Raw genomic sequence first — 24,403 nt, forward strand, 5'->3', positions numbered from 1 at the left:
AAGGACCTTCGACTAGATTAGTGAATGAGAAGAAAGCACGTGGAGAGAAAGAGGTCTAGACATCCCCTGGCCATTCCACCTGTCCCCACTGAGGCCCCAGACCTATAAATAAGCCATTGTGACATTCCTGACCGAGACAGGCAAGTGCAACTACATGAGTGACCACTGCTATTACTAAGCAGAGCAGACGTGCTCCCTAACTAAGCCCAGCTACCCCACATAATTGTGAGATATACTAAATCTTTGTTATTTTAAGCATCTAAGTTTTGGGGTAGTTTGTTACACAGCCATAAATCAAACAGGTAGAAAGTCAATAAAGAATGTGTTTATTAAGCAACTTGCTGCCGTGGTAAACTGGACTTCAATCTCACTGGGCTATTCTGGGAACCTGCAGAACATGCCTCACAGTTACCCCATATGAAGGAAGAAGATGCTCGGGTATTTAGTTATCCACTAACTTGCCACCAGATATTTGCTTAAGGCTTCATCTAGTGACATCAACTCTTTGGCACTTCGAGCGTGTCCAACACTTTGAGCAAAATTTGCTCGACACTCGGGGGAAAAAAAGGCCCTCAGGCAGAGAGTCACAAATATCAGCCAGCCATAAGAAATCTTCAGTGACAAGAGAAGAGTGGTGGGGAGAAATGAAAAGAGCACCAACATCAGTGAAAACTTAATCCTGGAGCAATCCAGCTACCTGCCTTCTCCATTCCTAGGTATCAGAAGCTAATGAGGGTCTTGTAAACTCACAGACTGCTCACCCACAGCCTTCACAAGGAGCTGGGCCTAAATGTTGCTTAACAATCCTTCCAAGTTTCCCTAATCAGCTCCCACTTGCTTTCTGTATTTGACATCTATTTCAAAGCTTCTCTTTCCTGAAATCTACTCCACTCTCTTCCTCAGGTATCTGCAAAGAAATGTGCTATCTATCTCAAGAAGAAAATAATGGCCATTAGATTAACTTTTTGCTGCCTCACTTACAAACCACTCCACTGAGATCCATCCATTCTTTAATCCCTACTAACGCTACATCCAGGATTTATCCATCTACCTTTCCATCAACGAAACCCCTCACCTTAGGGTTTTTGTACCTCCCATGTAATTGCCCCTGTCTGTTTCTCTTAACATAAGAAATCTGGTAGAACCATTGACCTACTGAAATTCTACATACTGTTCCTATTGCCTAAAATATACTCTTCTTCCTCTCTTCACTCCACCCAAATCTTTCATGGAAAACTCGTCTTCATCCTTTAGTTCTCAATAGCTGCTACCTCAGGAAAGTCTTCTCTAACTTTGCTGCCCGTCACTTGCCAAATCTATGCTTACACGTCACAGCAATTTGCTTTGTATTGAAATTGCATAATTCCATTTCTTGATATTCCTTCTTTCTCTCCCACTGAGTTTAAGGTCCTCCTTAAATCAGGCATTTGTCTTATAAATTTTTGAATCACAGTCTCTTTGCCTGGAACACAGCTGTTGCTTAATAAATATTCATTGAATAAATAAATGAATAGGGTCTTCTCATTCTCCTGTCTTCATCATTCCAGAGTAACTTAGTGAAAGCCACATGCAGGATATAAGCATACCATGGCCCTTCCTCTTTCCACTCTCTTTTTCTTTGGGAAGAGGTGAGGGAGGTAAAGTAGCTTTTAATAGCTGTTTTTTCAACTGGAAATCCACGAGCAAAAGAATGAAACTAGACTGCTGTCTGTCACCATACACCAAAATTAACTCGAAATGAATCAGACCTAAATATAAGACCTGAAACAATAAATTGCACAGAGGAAAACAAAGGTACTAAACTCATGGACCTTGGATTTAGAGAGCATATTATGAATTTGACCTCAAAGGCAAAGGGAGAAAAAGAAAAATAAATAAATGGGATTATATCAATCTAAAAAGCTTCTGCACAGCAAAAGAAAACATCAACAAGACAAAGAGGCAACCATCTGAATGGGAAAAGATATTTGCAAATAACACCTCTGATAAGGGCCTACTATCTAAAATATACAAAGAATTCATACAACTCAACAATAAAAAAACAAACAAGCCAATTGAAAAATGGTCAGAGGACCTGAACAGACACTTCTCCCAAGAAGACATACAAATGGCCAACAGACATATGAAAAGAGGCTCAGCTTCACTAGCTATTAGGGAAATGCAAATCAAAACCACAATGAGATACCACCTTACACCTGTTAGAATGGCTATCATCAACAGGATAGGTAATAACAAGTGTTAGAAAGGTTGTGGGGAAAAAGGAACCCTCATACACTGCTGGTGGGACTGCAAATTGGTACAGCTACTATGGAAGACAGTATAGAGGTTTCACAAAAAACTAAAAATTGATCTACCATATGATATCCAGCAATCCCTCTACTGGGTATTTACTCCAAAGACTTGAAAACATATATTCAAAAAGATATTTGCACACCAATGTTCACAGACAAATTATTCATGGTAGCCAGGACATGAAAGCGATCGAAATGTCCTATAATAGATGACTAGATAAAGACGCTGTGATACATATATACAATGGAACATTACTCACCCATAAGAGGAGATGAAATACTGCCACTTGCAATAATGTGGATGGACCTTGAGATAATCATGTTAAGCAAAATAAGCCAGACAGAAAAAATTGAAAATCACATGATATCACTTATATGTGGGATATAAACCTAAAAGCAACAAACAAACAAGACAAACAAACAAAGACTCATGGACACAGACAATAGACTAGTGGTTACCAGAGGGTAGGGGGGAGAGGGGAGAGGTAGATGGGATAAAAGGGGTCAAATATGTGGTGACAGAAAGAAATCTAACTATGGGAGGTGAATACACATGCAATATGTATATGCTTTACTGTTGAATTTTATACCTGAAACTTACTGGATTTTGTTATCCAATGTCACCATAATAAAAATATATGTAAAATATATCTATTTTTTTTGTCAATAAAACATATATACATATATGTATATGTATATATATGCACCCCAATGTTCATAGCAGCATTATTCACGGTGGCCAAGATATGAAAACACCTGAAGTATCCTTTGATAGATGACTGGATAAAGAAGCTGTGGTATACATATACAATGGAACATTACTCAGCCGTAAGAAAAGATGAAATACTTTCATTTGCGATGATATAGATAGATCTTGAGATTATCAAGCTAAATGAAATAAGTCAGACAGAAAAAGTTGAGAACCATATAATTTCATTTATATGTGGGATATAAAACTGGAAGCAATAAATTAACATGACAAAGAAAGACTTATGGACACAGACAACAGAATAGTGGTTACCAGAGGGAAGAAGGGGAGAGGCGGGGAAGTAGATAAGGATAAAGGGAGTCAAATATATGGTGACAGAAGAAATTTAACTTTATGTGGTGAACACACAATGCAATATATAATTATTGAATTGTACACTTAAAACCTATATAATTTTATTGACCAAAGTCAGCCCAATAAATTTATATATATATGTAAAAGCTGGTTTTCAGGGAGATAAGGACATTGAAGTTCCATTCCAATTATTTTTTGTTTCCTGCCACCTCAAATCCTGAATATATCTAACATTATGAAGTCTTCGTGTTATTCACTAAAAACATCCTCCCAGTTAACATTTTTTTAAATTTAGATTAACGTAAAAATACAGAAAAGGGTGAAATCAGATTAGCAAATCTTTTGAAAAACATTGTCTTTTATAAAATTTGGTAAAATGTAGTAAGAAACATGTTTCCCAGCCTGTTTTCTTGGTCTGTGGATACCTGGGACATAATTTAGTTTTCCATCCCCTATTCCCAGATCAGCTCACTCTTTGCTCAGCTCTATCTTCAGTCTGGCATATAATTACTTCTTCAGCTCCTGTGCTATTTGGTTTTAAGCACCTCTTACCCCCAAGGCCTCATGGCTCTAAGGGCTTGTTGAATTTAAACAAGCACATTTAAATCTTTGTCTTTAAATGAGTAAAATAAAACTCTTAACACCTAACACACAGCACTCTTCTATCCACCTACACTCTAAATGTGCACGTTATAATTGTCTACCAGATCATAATGAGCATCTATCCAGCCTCAAAATCAGAGAAAGAAGGACTCATTCTAGAGGTAAATTTACAATAAATGGTTTTATTCTTGATTAGCTATGTGAATTTGGGAACACAGAGATTGGCACATGCATAATTTAACTACCTAATAAGTATCAGATGATCAGGGACACCTCAGAAATAAAGGTGGGGAAAAGATAGTGAAGGAAAAACAAAGGAGAAAAACAAGATTAGCAACTGAAAAAAATATGACAATTAAATGAAGAAAATTTAAGCTTTATCTCTCACCCAACAAACACTACACTTACATACATCCTCATACTCGTGTGTGAATGCACACATACAGACACACATTTTAATTATGGAAATGTTAAAAATATATGACTTTCCCGAGAGAGGCCTGAATTCAACTAAATACTGCTGCTGGCAAATAATAAATAGTATCTGTGGCCTTAGTTTAGTCTGGAGTAAATGATTGATCATGATATTTGTTCTACATTCTAATTTACCCCGAATACCAATAAGTGAATTATTGAAGGAGAACCCTCATTCAAAAACACTATCAAAAATACCACAAAAGAATTATTCCAATTATAACTATGAACTAGAGAAAAAAATATCTTAATGAAAAAAATGAATTCATTTTAATAGATCTTAAATGAAAAATAAAGGATGCTGAATCGCAAGAAGGAAATAGGAATTTAAGAAGTGGAATACTATTTTACACCTGTCAAATCAATGAATGTTAAATGAAAAAAAAAAAAATACAGTGTTGAAAACCTGAACTGCAGTGGGGGTATAAACTAGTACAAAGTTTTTTGAAAGAAAATTAAGCATTATGTATCAAGAGGATGAATAATGATTATACCCAGTGTCAGTTTGGGTCCTATGATGCCAAGAGCAAGTGAGTGTGTAAGATATTTATTGGGGGAATAATCTGTGAATGATAAAGGGCCAGAGGTTTGAGAAAGGTGAGTGCTCAGATTATGATGCAAATCTGACTCCTATGAAAGGAGAAAGAGAAGGGTTTCTTCACATGCAGAGCAATTCTAAGAAAGTCTCAGCCAAGCTGATGGGGAGTTCTTGAGGCATATTGCCCCTTGGAATAATCCCGTGTTGTACAGGAACATCTCAGTTCTAACACTCTCAATATGTTCAGTCATTGGCTAGGAGCAGTGCAGGAGAAACACTGCTTCAGTGTGAATGCCTAAATGCCATGGTAGGTCCAAAGGTGTGGAGGCTGGAGGCTGTCAATCATTTATGCTCTCCACAACCGCTTCTCTTAAAAGCAGATCTCAGAAAGCCATCACCATGGCCACCACATATGGCTTTATTCCAAATCTAGTAATCTATCCCAAGGAAATAACCTAAATACTAGAAAAGTTTATATGCACAAAGTTCATCACAATCCTTATGTCCAAGCATAAGGACTGAGTAAGTAACTATGGTTTGTCTACTCAATAGAATGCATGCTATATTATTAAAATGGAAAAAGGTACTTATACTTTAAAAAAATTAAAAACTAAGACACAACACAGTATAATGATTAAGATTAAAACCTTCAAAAAGATACATTTGAAGACTAGAAGAAAGTAAAGAAATACAATAATATGAATATTTTCTTGAGCTTTTAAAAATTTTTCAAATTCTTTTTTATTAAGTATATGATCTTTACTTGGGGGGATAAAGTATGAAAAAATGAAAGAAAATGCATAATATTTTAAATGATTTAGAATGGAAAGTAAGTAAGGAAAACATGGAGATGTGGTTGAGAAACCAAAGAAAAGACAAAAAATTTGAAGAATACTGTCTTGAGAATTTTGAAAAACTCAATGGATCCTACATAGCATTAAACAAAGCCAAAGATAGGAATTGAAAAGGGAATGTTTTTAATCATGGTATGGGATTTTTGAATGAAATCTAATTTTTCATACTCTCTTCTATGACTATTCAGTATAGGTATTCTACCATCATTGCAAAGAGTGTTTCCTTGTTTGTATGTGTATGTATTCATTAGTGCATTCATTCTTCAACAAACAATTGAATAAACTTTTTGAGAGTCAATATATGCCAGGCACTGTGCTAGTAACCAAAGGTCACAGTATAATGTGATAAAATGTATGTTTTAACTCTGTATTCTAAAATTGTTTATAGGAAATACACACATGTTTATGTCCTAGGACTATTTGTCCATTGAGTACAGCACATTTCGTTGCTTTTCACTGGCTCTTCAATATGCACGTGAGTGAGAAAGTTTGATTACGATTTGATTGATTCACATAAATGAAGAAAGGAGGACATTATCCATTCATTTCTGACTCTCTTTGGACCATGGAAAGTATCTTGAATCCTCCTATAATGTGCCAAACCCCTCAGGATAGAACACTATTTACTCACAAGCACTGGTTGCATAGTTTGCTGTCATGCTCCCTAATTAGACAAACATGTTTTCCAGGTCTATTTGAGTGACATCGCTGATATAATGCATACCTATCTTCTTATTCACCTTATGCGTACTTCTTTTTTCATTTAAAATCCATCACTTAATGATCTATGATCTTTAAGTAATTAATTTAATGATTACATGAATTAAAATAACGCATACTCCTTTAAAAGTGTTAATATTTTCTATGTTTATGTTACAAAACTGGCCTTGAGTGAATATCATCCATCTCCTGAATTTTGTAATAGTTCAAGGATAAACTGTTTCCCCTTTGTAATTCAGTAAGTTTGCTCCAAAGGAGCCTATTACTTCTCCACTCAATGATGAATAAAATGCATTCCGGGACCTTAGGGGACCTATTCTTAATAAGATTAAAATCCTGTCCCAGTTTGTTAAATTCTCTGAATTTATAACTTATTTTTACTATGAAGAAATTAATCGAAGTCTGTTATTGGTTTGATCCCCTAAAATCCACAGAGCAAATTTAGTGCCATTTTTTCAAAAAAATAAAATAACAAAAACAAAAATACAAAGTATGGTAATAAGTTACAGATAGGAAGGCAGACTTCATATTTATCATCAGGGAAACTAGAGAAATTTGTATTAAAACTATTTTAAGCTTCTGAGCAGTGCTATAGTCATCCAGTATCATCAGCACCAATAAGGATAAGAATAATAACTTCCTACATTTTAATAACAGTTTTACTTTGGAAAAAGATTTCATATACATTATTTCATTTGGTCCTCATAAAGCCTCTTTGAGAAGCTAAGGTAAATGTTTTACAATGTCTCATTTTACTAAAGAGGAAATTAGAGCCCAGAAAATATAAGAGACTTATTTGATAGCAACATGTATTTGGCCACCTAACTCCTACTTAAGGGTTTGTTTGGTTTTTTTTTTTTCAATATTATTATATCAAAAGCATCTATGATTTGCATTTTTTTTCTAAATTTTATACAAACAGCTAAGAACCATAAATTTCTATCAACCATAGCAGTTCGAAATATAAGTTGGAAGAAAAGATATGACTCTGATTGGCAAAGGAAAAAGGAAGAGTAGTCAAAAAATATTTAAGGATTCGGTAGTCTCCAGAAGAATTAATTGGTATTTTTACTTATTTTTCATTCTTTGCTTAAGAAAGTAACTTTTGAGACTTCTGTTAACTATAAAATACAATGGATTATTAATAACAATAAATAAATCTCTATGTTGTCTACATAGGTATGCTTATCCAGGTCCTTACTTTTTAACTTCCATTATAACTGCTTCATTTTATCCAAGTTTCTAGTACTGGATTCCCTAAGGCAAACATTGATCATTATCTGCTGATACTGGCTTTATTAATTGAATATTACATTATACATGGTTATCACATTATCCAGGGAGGTAAAATATTTCAAGAAAAAAATTAGTAAATCAAAATAATTTCAAAAATTATTTATATCTCATTTACAAGACTACTTTCTATGCCTAGTTATTTACTACTATCACCACAAGATACACATGAATCAGTTTTTAAATAACATTGACTTCTCTTTATAAACACTTTAACTTATTGTTAAAGGAACCTGGTACCAGTTTATGACATAGAAAAACATTAATCATAATTTGGTACACACACTAGAGAAGGTTATTATAGCCTACTAAAACTATCGTTATTATTTGGATTCTCAGAATGCATGTAATTACCTAAATTAGAAGATTTCCTTTTCACCAGGGATAATAAGTTTTCTTTTAGAAAATAACAATATTATTTTTGGTGATTTTTAAATTTCAGAACAGTATAGCTTTAACAAGGAAATTAATGTAAGCATTCAAGTGCAGATTGATCAATTGGGATGAGCCAAATGAACTTCGGCAACAAACTTTATACTTTTAAATACTGAAGGAATAATGTTTAGAGACAAGTATATGTAAGAAATTCATATAAAAGGGAGTAAAAAATACATTTGGAAGAAGCAGTATATCTTCGTAAATTACTTTGTAAAGAAACAAATTAGTTAACTCCCACCTGCCCCCAAATAACCTGTTAATCAAATTAGCATTATAAGAGGATCCCCAGTTCCACCATCATAAAGAGGCTAGTATCCAAACACCCCTCCTGATGATCAAAACTATAAAAGCTGAATAAATTAAAATAATTTAAAAATTGTTTGAAGGCACCAGGGACCAACTAAAGTGGTTTCAACTTAAAACTCAAGATTCTGTGAGAAAGTGAAAAATATTAAAGTGAGCCCTATGATAACTACCACTTTTACACTCAGGTATTTAGTGATTCTTAAGTAGCATAGGGCTGAGAGACTGAACACAAAGCTCTGGAAAAGAGCATTAAGTAGTCTAGTGGAGAGGGGAAAGGCAAAAATTATACTTCATAGCTGTCAAGATAGCCAAAACATGAGGAACCAAGATCCTGGACAGAAGGTAAATGTAATGAGGTGAAACCTATATTCTTTTTCACTTTTAACCTTGGTGGGTTCAGATTTCCTTTCACGGGGTAAAAAAAAAAAAAAAAAAACACCCAAAACACCAAACAAGCAGAAAACATCAACCTGATTACTAGAAAATTAAACAATGTTTGGTGCCAAGGTTTTGTTCTTTTGGTCCCAAGGAGGCAAAAACTGGAGTTTAAGGACTACTTAAAAGGCATTCCAGAATCTTATTTAAACCTCTAAATGGCTATTTATAGGAGTAAGGGCAAAACATAAAGAGATTAGTCATCACAACGACAGAAACTCAACTTCAAATTATCTTAATTCCAGATTAGATCAAGGTGAATTGCCTTTACTCTAATTATCTGCAAGAAGAAAGTTAAATACTCTTTGCAAAAATACAATATCATGCAAAGCCTCCTCAATATTTTATATACAAAAATCATCAGGTAAGCAAGGAGTTAGAATAAAATAACCAAAATTCCAAGAGAAAAAGTAAACACAAACACATAAAAAAATGATACAATAAGAGTACACAGGCACAGATTTTTAAATACTGTGATTAATATTGTTTAAAAAGTAGAGGAAAAGATTGAAAATTACCTGAGAACCAAGATCTATCATAAATATCAAATGATATCCTAGAATTAAAAAGAAAATAACTGAGGAGTTCCAGTCAGGATGGTGAAATAAGTAAACACTGTGCTTGCCTCCTCTCATGACCACATTAAAATTACCACTAAATTATAGAACAATCAACCTGGAGAATCATCTGAAGACTAGCTGAACAGAAGTCCTACAACTGAGGAAGAAGCCATGTCAAGACGGGTTAGAGGGACGGAGAAGCGAATGGCTGGCTCAACACTCATGTGCGGCCGTTGAAAATCAGGAGGGATATCTTGGCCGCAAAGTTCTCCCCTAAGGAGCAAGGGGTCCTAGCCCCACAGTGGGCTTCCTAGACTGGAACAATAGTGCTGGGAAGAGAAGACCCAACAATATCTGATAAAAATCAGGGGAGATTCCGTCCATCTGCCTGAGACTGAAGGCAGCAAGAAACTCAGAAGTCCTCTTAAAGGGCCCACGCACAACTCACTCTTGTATAGGGCGGAGGGACAGCAGATCAGGAGGTACCAGAGCCACGCACACAGGGAATGACTTGTGTGGCTGAAGGGCAAAGGCTGAAAAAACAGCTGCCATTGTCCCAATCTTGAGCCCTTTTCCTGCATAGCTGGCTGGCCCATGTCATTTTTTCTGTGTTGAGCCCTCTCCCACCACGGACAAATCTGAATCTGCAATGGCCTGGGACAAATCTGAATCTGCAATGGTCTGGTGAAATCCATTTGCTCCACCCAACTCGTGCATCACCTGAGGCTCTTTTGGTGTCAGGTAGCTTCCACTGGACTGTGTTGCAATCTTTCCTGCGTAACTCTCAGAAGTCTGTGGGCCCCAGAAGGACAGCAGCTGGCCTCAGTGTGCTCTAAGCCTTTTGAATGACTCCACGTTCAGCACTGGCACCATATCTGACTCTATTAACCTGGAACACCACTCACCACACCCTGGTGACTCCCTGAAAACCCACCTCACCCACCTCATAACCATCTGAGGCTCATTCAACTGCTAAGCCTTATGGGCAGCCAGGAGGTGGCAGCAGACCTCGAGGTGCCCTAGGACTTTGGCTGAGCTGCCCTAGCCCCTGTACTTGTGGCAACTGATCTCAGTTCATAATGTGGCTTCTCCCATACACTTTCAGGTCCATAGTGTGGCTTCTCCCATACACTTTCAGGTCCAGTACAGTTAGCAACCAAGCACAGATTGCTTTGTAGCTCTTACCAGGTAGCTCTGAGCTGATCACAAGCAGTGCCTAAATTTGGCCTGCACTGGATATCCTCCCAGGAGGACCCAGAACAATCACACGCAGTGGCCAGCTTCAAAAACAACAAAGCACTAAGTAATTAGCTCCAGAAGTAGCACACCCAAAGGGTGATCTCCACAGGCACCAGAGCCCACTGGGTCAAATCTCACTGCATGGGGTCAGCCCCTGCACAGCAGCACTTAAATTATGGTCATGGCCAACCTTCACAGCCAGCCAGCCTGAGGGTCAATCCTACCCACTGACGTGCCAAAAGCAATCAAGAGTCAACTACAACAGGAGGACATGCACAACCCACACAAGGAACACTCCTGGAGCATCCAGTTCAGGTGATCAGGGAGACTGTGCCACTAAGCTTCACAGAACACCTACCACATAAGGCCACTGTGCCAAGACTGAGAAACATAGCAGATCTACCTAATATATAGAAACAAACACAGGGAGGCAGCCAAAAATGAGGAGACAAAGAAACATGCCCCAAATGAAAGAACAGAACAAAACTCCAGAAAAAGAACTAAATGAAATGGAGATGAGCAATCTACCAAATGTAGAGTTCAAAACACAAGTTATGAGGATGCTCAAGGAATTTAGTGAGAACTTCAACAAAGAGATAGTAAGCATAAAAAAGGACATAGAAACCATAAAAAAGAACCAGTCAGGAATTAAGACTATAATAACTGAAATGAAGAATACATTACAAAGATTCAACAGCAGATTAGATGAAGCTGAAGATTAGACCAGAGATTTGAAGACAATGTAGTAGAAAACACATATTGGAACAGCAAAAAATAAATAAATAAAATAAAATAAAAAGAAAATGAGGAAGTTTAAGGTACCTCTGGAACAACATCAAATATAACAACATTCATATCATATGGGTATCATAAGAAGAAGAGAGAAAGCAGTGATTGAGAACCTATTTGAGATTTGAGGAGATAATGCCTGAAAGCTTCCCTAACCTGGTGAAGGAAATAGACATACAAGTCCAGGAAGCACAGAAAGTCCTAAACAAGAAGAAATCAAAGAGGCCCAGAACAAGACACATCATAATTAAAATGCCAAAGTTTAAAGATAAAGAGTGAATCTTAAAAGTAGCAAGAGAAAGGCAGCTAGTTACTTACAAGGGAACTCCCATAAGACTGTCAGCTGATTTCTCAATAGGAACTTTTCAGGCCAGAAGAAACTGGCACAAAATATTAAAAGTAATGAAAAGAAAGAAACTACAACCAAGATCACTCTACCCAGTAAGGCAATCATTTAAAATTGAAGGAGAGAAAAGTTTCCTAGACAAGTAAAAGCTAAAGAAGTTCATCAATACCAAACCAGTACTACAAGAAATGTTAAAGGGACCTCTTTAAGAAAAAGAAGTGGTGGAGGACATAAATATGAATAATAAAATGGCAAAAACTATGTACTTATCAATAATCACTTTAAATGTAAGAGGATTAAACACTCCAATCAAAAGAAATAGGGTAGCTGAATGGATAAGAAAATAAGACCCAATTCAAGTCAAAAGACACACAGACTGAAAGTACAAGGATGGAAAACATATTTCATGTGACTGGAAACAAAAAAAACAACACTGGGGTAGCAAAACTTAAAATTAGACAAAATAGATTTTAAAACAAAAGTTATAACAAGAGGAAAATAAGGACATTTCATAATGATAAAGGGATCGATCCAACAAGAGGACAAAACCTTTGTAAACATTTATGAGCTGAAACATAGGACTATCTAAATATATAATGCAAGTATTGATGGACATAAAGGGAGAGAGCGACAGTAATATAGTCATAATAAGAGATTTTAACACCCACTGACATCAATGGAGAGATCTTACAGACAGAAAATCAACAAGGAAACAGTGGCCTAAAAGGACAAGATGGACTTAATTGATATTTTCACAGCATTTTTAGAGCAGCAGAATATACTTTATTTTCAAGTACAATGGAAATGTTTTCCAAGATAGATCACATATAGGGCACAAAACAAGTCTCAATAAGTTTAAGAAGATTGAAATCATATCAAGCATCTTCTCTGACCACAATGGCATGAAACTACAAGTCAATTATAAGAACAAAACTGAAAAACACACAAAAATATGAAGGCTAAATAACATGCTACTACATAATGAATGGGCTAACAATGAGATGTAGAAAGAAATGAAAAGATACCTTGAGACCAATGAAAATGAAAACCCAATGACCCAAAATCTATGAGAGACAGCAAAAGCAATACTAAGAGAGAAATTCATAGCAATACAGGGCTACCTCGAGAAACAAGAAGAATATCAAATAAACAATCTAGTTATTGTAATAACTATGTATAGTGCTGAGTGGGTACTAAACTAATTGGGGTTTTGTCATATATTATATAAATATCTAACCACTCTGCTGTACACCTGAAACTAATATAAAATAATATTGAATGTCAACTATAATTGAAAAATTAAAACTAAAATAAAAATATTTTTATTCTAAATAAAATAAAATGATATTAAGAACTCAACAGCAGGATTTAATAGAAGATTAGACACAAGAGAAGAGAGAATTCATGAATTCGAAAATAGCTCAGTAGAAGATAGCCAGAAATAAAAATGGAAAATACAAGAAAAAAGACTTATGGAACATGTTAGAATAAAAAGGTGTACAACATAAAAATAATTCCAGTTCCAAAAGGAAAGGGTAGAAAGAATATTCAAAACAATAATGGCCAAGATTTTTCCAAATTGACATAAGCTATCAAAGCATAGATTCAAGAATGTCTAAGAAGTCAAGCAGGATAAACACAAAGAAACTGACACAAAAAGACATATTATAAAATAAAATGCTTAAAATAAAAAATATCAAAAATAAAATCTCAGAAGAGTCAGAGGAATAAAAGTATTACTTTCTAAAGAAAATAATTCGATAGCTTCTCATGAAAAACAACAGAAATCAGAAAACAAAGCAATGATAACTTCAAAGTGCTTTTAAAAATTAACTACCAATCTAGAATTCTAAAACAAATAAAATTATCTTTTTATATAAATGCAAAAAAAAATATTTTTAAGAAAACAATACTGAGAAAAAATGTTACCAGTATATTCATACCATAAAGAATACTAAAGGATATCTTTCTGGTAGAAGGAAAATTATCTCAGAATAAAATACACCAGAAAAGGTTAATATCTGAGTAAATATAAAAATATATATATTGGCTGAAAAAAAAAAACAATAACAGTAATTTCTTGTAGGAATTTGAGCAGCTGAAGGATTATAATACAGGATAATAGTAGCAGAAATGGTAAGAAAGAGACAAATACAATTTCTTTACTGGAAAGAATAAAAGCTATTATTTACACTATGCTTTATTTAAATAACCACTAAAAAATTAAAAAAATATATCATTAGCAAGATAAAAGGAGTACAATGAAGTAAAAAGACTGACTAATAATGAAGAAGTTAAGGAGAAATAAAAATATAAAATAGATAGGAAAAGTAGAAATATAGTAAAATGATAGGATTAAGTCCACAAATACTACTAATTGCATTTCATATAAACAGACTAAGTATTATACTTGAAAGACAAGCATTGTTAGACTTCAAGTTAAAAACAACAATGTAATGTTCATAAAAAATATACCTTAATATGAGTACAGAAAATTTGAAAGCAAAAGAATAAAAAAAAGATTTCCAAACATCATTTTCTTTTGGAAAGCCAGTATAGCTACGTATTATAATATCAGCCTAAATAGAATATAAGACAAGATATAGGACAAGAAGATCATTTAATAATGATTAGCAGTCCTGATTAACCTACTAAGAAATTACTATAATTCTAAATTTGTATACAACTAATAATTTATCCTTAAAAAGGAAAATCCAATAGAATTAAAAAGAGAAATAGACAAATTACAATCAAAATAGGAAACTGTAATGTCTCTCGGTAAATGATAAAATATGAAGATAAAAAATCAGTAGGTAAAGAAAAGATTTAACAAATTTGATATAATGGATATTTATAGGTTCCTACATCCAACAACTACAAAATACCCATTATTTCAGAATGCATACAACATTTACCAAAACGTTCCTTAAATGGAGCTATAAAGCAATTCTCAATTAATATAAAAGTATTTAAATCACATAGCATATATAGTTAATTCTCTGACCATAGTTAATTAAACTCGAAACCAGCAAGAAAATGTTAATCACAAAATACTCCAAATATTTTGAAATAAAGTAATAAATACATGAAAAAAATCCAACACCTGTTTTTTGGAAAGACAAATAAAATTAATAATCCTCTAGAAATACAGATTTTTAAAACAAACAGAAAAAAGCACAAATAGTATTAATAGGAATGAAAAATGGGCCACTTCTATAGATGCTACAGACATTACTAAGAAAATAATAGGATACAGTGAACAATATCATATCTATAAATTCGAAAATCTAGATGAAAAAGCAGCTATTATAAAGATAATAAGAGGATATGGTGAACAATTTAATATCGATAAATTTTTTAAATTAGATGAAATGGATAAATCTCTTGAAAAACACATTTTACCAAAATGAACACGAGAACAAGTGAAAAAACTGCACAGTTGTATATCTTTTTAAAAACTGAGAATTTAATTTAAAACCTTTTCATAATGAAAATTTCTGGCACAAATAGCTTCACAGGTAAATTCTCTGAAATATCTAAAACTAAAAAATAAAAAATAGCACCAATCATATACAAACTCATCCATGGGTAGAAAAAGAGGAATACTTTCCAACTCATTTTATGAGAAAAATATAACTATGCAACCAAACCTTGATAAAGACATTAAAAATTAATATTACAGGCCAATCTCTCTTTTGAATGCAGATAGAAATATCTTAAAGAAATATTAGCAAACTCAATTCAGTTCTCTATTTTAAAAAAAAGGACAACACATCAACTTCAAGTTGGGTTTATTCTAGGAATGCAAGGATGGACTTAGCATTTAAAAATACATTGAATTTACCATGTTAACGTATTAAAGAAAATATTTATGATTTCAATAAATCCAGAAAAGAATGTGATAAAATTCAATACCCTTTCATGATTTCCACACGTACACAAACACACAAAACTCAAACTGAGCAATCAGGAGGAATTTCTTTGATATGATAAAAGGCATTTATGATTTAAAAAAAACCTAGAGCAAACATGTTTCTATTCAATATTGTACCAGAGATCCTAGATAATGTAACAAGTCAAGAAATAGAAATTAAAGTTACTTGGAGGGCACAAACTTCCAGTTATGAAAAAAGTAAGTTCTAAGGATATAATATAACAATACTGTATTGTATACTTGAAAGTTGTTAAGAGAGTGGTTCTTCAATTTTCTCACCAAAATAGAAAAGCAAAAAATGGTAATTTTATGAGGAGAGGGAGGTATTAACTAACCTTACTGTGGTAATCATTTCACAACATTTAAGAGTATTAAATCATTACATTGTACTCCTTACACTTACACAATTTTATATGTCGACTATTTCTCAATAAAGCTGTAAAAGATAAAGGTATATGGAGTGAAAAGGTAGAAATAAAACTGTAATTATCATGGAAAACATGACTGTGTTCCTAAAAACTCCAAAAGAATACACAAAATCTCATTGAATAAATGAATTTAGCAAGATCCCTAACTACACAATGGATCAATATATATAAAAGAATTGTTTTCTAATATACTAGCACAGATATGTAAAAACGAAACTTAAAACAATACCCTTTACAAGAGCATAAAATAAAATTGATTACTAGGAATAAATCTACCAAAGAGTATGCAAGTCCTCTGCACAGAAAACTGTAAAACATTACTAAGAGAAATTAAAGAAGACTAAAATAATGGGAAATATAATGCATTTAAAGATTGGATATCAATCTATATTTTGTGGATATTGACTAGAAGATTCTAAAATTTTTATAGAAACAAAAGACCAACAATAACCAAAATAATCGAAAAGAATATATCTAAAGGATTTACACTACTAGGTACAAGACTTCTAAATCTACACGAATTAACGATGTATTATTGGCAAAAGAATAGATAAATAAATAAATAAATAAAATGAATCTTGTTAACCCCAATTCTCCCCTCACATCTTACACAAAAAATAAATTCCAGATAAAATGTAGACCTAAATGTTAACGATAAACAATAAGGCTTCTAGAAAATAACAAAGAAAAATGTCTTCATGATCTTGTGGTACACAGAGTATTTTTCTTTTTAAAACCAGATATATATAAAAAAAAATATGTAAAAGAAGAGACTAATAAAGTTCATAGAAATGAAAAATTTTTGTCAAAAAATGATTATACAAGAATGAAAAGACAAACCTCAAAGCAAGAGAAGATAGCTTTAACATGTATATTTGACAAAGGACATACATTTGGACTATATAAAGAAACCCCTACAAGTCAGTAACAGAAATAGTAACAAACCCAACTGGAAATGAGCGATAAACTTCAATACGCATATCACATTGCAGTGGACCCCAACATTTTTGGCACCAGGGTCTGGTGCTCCTATGAGAATCTAATGCCTGATGATCTGAGGTGGAGCTGAGGCGGTGATGCTAGCACTGGGGAGCGACTGCAAATACAGATGAAGCTTTGCTCGCTCACCCACTGCTCACCTCTTGCTGTGAAGCCTGGTTCCTAACAGACCACGGACTGGTACCTGTCTGCGGCCCAGGGGTTGGGAATCCTTGCATTAAAGCATATCTAAATGTAAAATAAACACACGAAAAATGCTTAATTTCACAAGTCATTAGAAAAATGCAAACTAAAACCATAATGGGCTACCCTGCCACATTTATGAGAAAAACTAAAATTAAAAAGACAGATAATACTAAGTGTTGTCAAGGATTAGTGCAATTGATGTTCTCATATACTGATACTGAGAGTAGAAAATGGTATAGTCATTTTGGAAACGTTTGGCAATATCCACTAAAGCTGAACATAGGCATATCATCAATGTTATCCTTTGGTATATATTCAACAGAAATACTTAGACAGGAACAACAAAACATGAACTAGGTTGTGTATATCACAACCACTATTCATAATTGCCCTAAACTAGAAACAATCTAAATGTCCATCTCCTGGAGAATAGCTTAAAAAGTAAAATTGTGGCATATTCATACACAAGAGTATTATAAAGTACTAAAATGTCTTTTAAAATCTACAACTACATAGACGCAATACAGCATGACTAAATCTCACAAACATAAGCAAAAGAAGATATATCAAATGATACCCTGGGGGAGCAGGAGTGGAAAGAGAGATGAGGGGACCTCTGTGGTATGGTGATGCTTTGTGTCTTGGTCTGGGTGCTGCCTGCATGGGTATGTTCAAATTACAAAAATTCACCGAGGCATATACTTAAGATTTCCGTACTTTTTTATACGTAAGTTTTATTGCAGTAAAACATTTCATTAAAAAAAAAAATAGCTTAAAATATAGTTGTGGTCCCAAAAGGGTTGGCTAAACTCTCATTGCTTTCATGTTTCTCTATGTCTTCTCATGACTTGGCTTTAAACATGGGCACAGTCACAGAAACATGCATCAGAGTGAAGTAAATAAAGTCACAGCTTGCTGGCTAGAGAACCACAAAGTGAAGCTCTAGGGAACTAAAAACTACCAGCGATGTCATGGAGAGAAAAAGGCTTAGGAAAGTTACTCCACAAAGTTGTTATGAAATTCTGGGCTCATCTTGAGCTGCACATATATGGATCTGGTTTTAATCAGTGTACAAAGGAAATTGAGAACTAAATTAACAAATAGGCTAGTGCCTAGGTCCAAGACTGGCCATTGATACACATGCAGGACAGATATGAAAAGCACTGAAAATGAAACTGGCATTGGAATCACAGAAGGCAACTTGTAACTTATGACCTGAATCTAACAAAATCAACTGACTGCCAAAACAAAAATATGAACATTCTCCATAGAATTTAAATAAGATTCGAAATCTCATAACATAATAATAAAAATGTCCAGATTACAACCGAAATTACTAGGCATATGAAGAACCAGGAAAATCTCAACCCCCCTGAGAAAAGATAATTAACACTCACACTGAAATGAGACAGATGTTTAAGTTGTGAGACAAAGACTTCAAATTTGCTATTAAATACTCCAACAAGGAACAGTCTTGAAGCAGAAAAAGAAAATAAATAACAACAATACATCACTGTATGCTCTCAGTAACAATGAAGATGATAGAGAAAAGAATCATTGAGTTGTAGTAAGAGAGATCAACTGAAATTATCCAATACAAACAAAAATAAAAAATAAAAAGGGGCTCAACGCCTTGTGGGACAATAACAAGTCTAGCATTCATGTCATCAGAGTATCAGAAAGAATGCAGGAAGAATACAGTGCTGAAAAAGTACCTGAAGAAATAATGGTTGGAAACTTCCCAAATTTTGTGAAACACATAAAACTACAGATTCAAGAAGTACAACAAACTCCAAACAGGATAAAAACAAAAACAATCCATGCCCAGATACATCAAAAGTAAACTGAGGAAACTAAAGATAAAGAAAAATATCTTGAACATCCACAGGAAATCACATAGTACAGGAACAATTATTCAAATGACTGGATTTCTCATCAGAAACATTAGAAGCCAGAAGGAAATGACACACCTTTTTTAAAGTGCCGAAAGGAAAGAACTGTCAACGTAGAATTCTACATCCAGTAAAAATATCTTTACAAAACAAAATGAAATAAAGACCTTGTCAGATGAAAAAGAACTAAAAAAATCTGTTGCCAGGTGAACCTCTCTAAAAGAATTGCTACCGGAAGTTCTTCAGAGAGAAGGAAAATGATACCAGAAGGAAACATTATACATCAAGAATAAAGGAAATGCAACAGAAATTACAAGCATATGAGTAAACATAACATATGATTCTTCTCTTCTTAAGTTCTCAAAATACATTTGAGAGTTGAAAGCAAAAATTATAACATTATCTGATGGGATTTTCAATGTATGTAGTTATATGACAACAATAATGCAAAACCGGTAGAATAAAAAAGTTATATCGTGGCAAGATTTCTACATTCTACTTGAAGTGATAAAATGTTGATTCTGAGAAGACTATGAAAAATTAAGTATGTATACTATAAACCTTAGGATAACCCCTAAAAAAACTATCCAAAATATATAATCAAAAGCACAACAGATAAATTAAAATGGAGTATTAAAAAAGTTCAAATAATCTCAAAACAAGGCAGGAAATGGAAAAGGGAGGAATGGAAAACAAGGAACAAACCAGAAATAAAATATAAAATGGTATACATAAATCCATACATATCAATAACTGCACTAAATATAATTTTTGATACACACACACACTTATAATTTCCTAGAGCCAAGAAGTAAACACAATGCAGTGGTATGTATTACTGAGAGAACCCTACCTTAGATAGGATGATCTGAGAAAGCTGCTTTGGAGACATATCATTAAAGCCGAGATTGTAGAGTCAGAAAGGATCCACCTAATCAAGGAGAATTTAAGTGCCAGTTCCAGCATGCTTCAATGAGGACACTGAGAGAAAGTGAAATTTGAATAGTCATAGGTTCTCTTCCAAAGTAGAAAGATTTATGGCACTTCAGGTACACTCAAGCAGCAAATATTATTAGAAGCCAATCGCATCCTGGAGGAAATAACAGAGGAATAGAACACTTCACTGGGTCCTGGCTGGAACAGGTGGAAACTGATGTGAACAGTACTGCTCCCACTATGATTACTTGAGTTGGAGATGAAGCATCTCGCCTCTCACCAACCCTGGGTAACCAGCACGTTGAGCCACCCCATGACTGTGAATTAATTCTAACAACTCTAGCTCCAGAGACTCCTGGGCATTTCCTAAATGGCAGTTGCCAGAGACAGGATAGCTGTGCCTCCTGCCATCTACCTGGATGCTCTAACTAAAAGTCAGACATATAGATCCATGTATCAAGTGATTGAGGACCAATATAAACAAAATAGTTTCCTGAGTTCTCTTCATAGAGCTCCCCCAAAATCTTCTCTCCATTTTTGAATCTTCTTGCTTCATTCCTAATCCTTGACTTAAATTCACTTATTAGTTGTACTATTGCACTTTGAGCTTGTCTTCTAATCTTGGCTTCATCGACTTAATGACAACCACTCTCTAAGGACTTTGATAAAACAAACAAACAAAAAAATCACTGTTTCTTTTTGTGCTGTCCACCTTAAGTGGGACAAGTCTTCATTACCTCAGCTCTTGTTCTTAAATCTGAAATTCTACACAGAGATGTCTCCCAGGTAAGTCTTTTCACACTGTAAGGGAAGATTAGGGCCCTGTTAAGTTGCAACTTCACATAAGAAATAATGGCTACAAAAGAGGAAAGCAAAAGACAAGTGTTACTCTATCACTTTATCTCTGATTTCGCCTACCTAGAAAATATGTTTCTCTGGGTAAAGTTGGACAAAAATTGGAAGGGAAGCGGGTACATTTTATTTTGTTTTGTTTGTAAGAAAATAATCCTATTTCCACAGATGGCACATGAGTGGAAAATAACTGGGAGAGGGTTCTAGTAAAAGTAGAACAGGAAAGGGAAAATTTTGTGGCATACTAAGTCTAATTATTTAAATCCATTTTAAAGTTTGGTGCCAAACAGTGTTGGATTTATTTTATAAATAGATCTGAAACATTTATATATCATGCTAAAGATTTAATACTAAAATGTGGTTAACTACTAGAAATAAGACTGAGGTCTTTGTACAAGCCATACTGAAAAAAAATGTGCATAAATGGTAATCAAACTCAGTTCACAGAAAGAGGAGATGGTTTTAATCTCTCAACCTCCAAATATAAATCTCTAATTCATTACTCAAGGCTTTCTGCAATTGTCACTGGGTCAACAAACAAAAGCAAGGGATGAAGGTAAATCCTGGCCTTTTCAGTCAAGCAGGCAGACAAACACTCATGAAAACAGCACAGGGACCAGGAAGATGACAGCAGAAAACTGACCATACTCAGCTCACCTCTATGTGACTAAATCCTGTACTGACGGTTTCCTGAAGATTCAAGATAGCAAGATAGGTATCCCAGAAATAGCCAAATAATGGTCCTCTAGTAAGAAAGACATATTGAAATCACTAGGGAAGCTTTTTGCAAATTAACCTTTCCCTCTCTCAGGTGAGAACTATGGATTAGATTTAATTGGTATAATCACTTCAGGTGAAAGACATAAAGAAAATTAAGGTTCTCTTTGTAAGCTTACCATCAGCAACTATGCCCTTAACACTATTTTGAAAAGCTAACATTCTGTCAATACTCTGAGAAGCCAAGAATCTTGGTTAACTTTATACAATCATGATAAATTGGACCCTACACAGAAACATGCAGGATACTTGACTCTGCATTTGCCTCAATCGACAACATGAAAGAGAGAGACCCAATATGCCCAGTCACTATCCCACAGTTTAAAGATGACTCACTTTGACACGATGAGCAGTGTTTTACTTTCATCTCACTGAACCGTTCATTTTAACATACTGCCAAATGGTTCATAATATGTACCACGGACGTAACATTGAGTCTCTGGATCCAAATGCTGTGAGTGAGCTGGGATAGCGTTCTCTGATTCTCTTCCTTCACTGGCAACAGAGGGCAAAGGTGGCAGCCAGGCTTTATAACTTGACTGCTGATATATGGGCCCAAGGCTTCTCCCAAAAAGAAATCTGGACCATACTCACACGTGGAAGTTTTGAACTTTTCTTAGGGTAAATGGAAACCAAATCGTATTAGAGGCAGCTCTTGAGTTATTTTGTCTTTTATCTTGTTCTCACCTGAAAATTTAAAAATCTCTAAAATGCTATTTTTCAAACTGCAGGGTAATTATTAGTGGGCTTAAAATTAAGATAGTGGGTTGCAGACTTTAAAAGATTAGAAAAAGAATAGGGTAGGATGAAATAGAATGACATAGAATAGAAAGGAAAATAGTTATAGGCATCATACATAGGAAGGGTAATTATTGACTTGTGAAATTTTTGTTTCAATTTCTTATTTCTGCAGGTGTATAATAAGTCATAATTTAAATAGATTTCTTTCTGTGGGTTATTATGAAAAAGTTTGAAAACTACTGACATAAAGGATACCAATATGATTGTCTAAATAGCGTTTCTCTACATATTGGCTTTGGGAGCTGGTCAAGTCCCCCTTCTACGTAATTAGTCCACATACTGAAGGACGTAAAGTCATCTCTTTCCCCTATCCACTAAATTCCAATAATGCTTCCCGGCCACTGTAATAAGCACACATTTCCAAATGCTACCTGGGAAATGATATCACCCTCTATAAATAAAATGAATCTATAGACAAAAGTTCACTGGTTCAATTCATACCTGATGAGAAGCAAATGGTTCCAAGTGTCCTTGTGTATCCAGAGCTTGACCTCTAATGGAGGTTGCTTTACAGGCCCTTACGTCTGCGATGTATACACTCCTCTAACTACTTATTCTGCAAATTAATTCTCCTGTTCTGAGCACCCATCAATCTGATAATAAATTCATTAGCAAAATGAAATGAAAAGAACACAACATACATTGCTATTAATGGAGTTCCATGCATGTCACTCCCCACACAATGTACTAAAAATGGACTCATCTCTATTTGAGTGTCTCCAGACAAATATTTGTGTTTTTCAATAAATAGCATTTCTGGAGTGAAATTTTCCTTAAAGCTGCAAAGACAATTATAAAGCTTTCTTTTCAAGGCTAACCTTTAGGAATTTTCACCATCAATTTATGTTGACTGAGTATTTACTCTTTGGTAAATGCTCTATTCTACAGGCATAATCAAAAAGAAGAATCATGGTTTCTGGTCTAAAGAATTTATACTGTAATATTTTTTAGTATCCAGATATTTCTTGCTTCCTTATTTACTTTGTGTGATGGTGACAAACAGTTCATAATGCTACATTTGCCATCCTTATCCACAGAATCTAGGAACGGTATAATATATAACATTTTAAAAATAAAGATAAAGTCAAGTGGTAGCTTCCTATTGGAGCACAATATTTACACTTGCACTTCAGCAGGGGAGTTTTTATTATTTGGAGCAGAATAAAATCTTTGCTGTATAGATTTTTAAAACTTAGTTACATTTCTCAGGTAAAAAAATAATAGATATTTTGAAGATATGAAGAGAAATAATCTGAATTTATAAGTTATCCAGAAATGCTAACACGGCAATTGAATTTTTCACAAACTCTCTCATTTCTGGCTAGCATGAGGCCAAACTATGTGTAACCAAGCAAGAATTAAGGAGACCAAAAATTAAAATTCAAACCTACTCTGAACCACTCCATTATCTTCCTTCTAAACTCTAAGAGGAAGTAAACTGATCTCTCACTTCTCCTTATGAGCCCAAAGGACAATTAGAAATGGACAAGCAAAACTTAAAGGAGTGTTTTTAAAGCAGAAATGACGCAAGTTGTTCAAGGCTTACCTTCAAACATTTTATTAGGTAAAATGTCAAGAACAAAAACATGGACATGAAGAGGAAAGGGGAAAAAGAGAATATCATACTGTAGTTAAATGATAAAATGAAC

At 34.2% G+C, this 24,403-nt stretch overlaps 2 long non-coding RNA genes across 11 annotated transcripts in view; one reads left to right on the forward strand and one right to left on the reverse strand.

Annotated features, from left to right (window-relative positions):
* LOC120586611 (uncharacterized) overlaps positions 1-24,403 on the reverse strand; it is a 696,355-nt gene that overhangs the window by 512,594 nt on the left and 159,358 nt on the right. The gene's annotated exons all lie outside the window — the stretch shown is intronic.
* Positions 10,567-10,851, forward strand: LOC120586614 (uncharacterized). Its single transcript, XR_005648762.1, has 2 exons — positions 10,567-10,647; positions 10,681-10,851. It is a non-coding gene; the product is annotated as an uncharacterized LOC120586614 (long non-coding RNA).

This window comes from Pteropus medius, unplaced genomic scaffold, assembly GCF_902729225.1.
Source record: "Pteropus medius unplaced genomic scaffold, Ma_sr-lr_union100, whole genome shotgun sequence".
Classification (NCBI taxonomy): Eukaryota; Metazoa; Chordata; class Mammalia; order Chiroptera; family Pteropodidae; genus Pteropus; species Pteropus medius.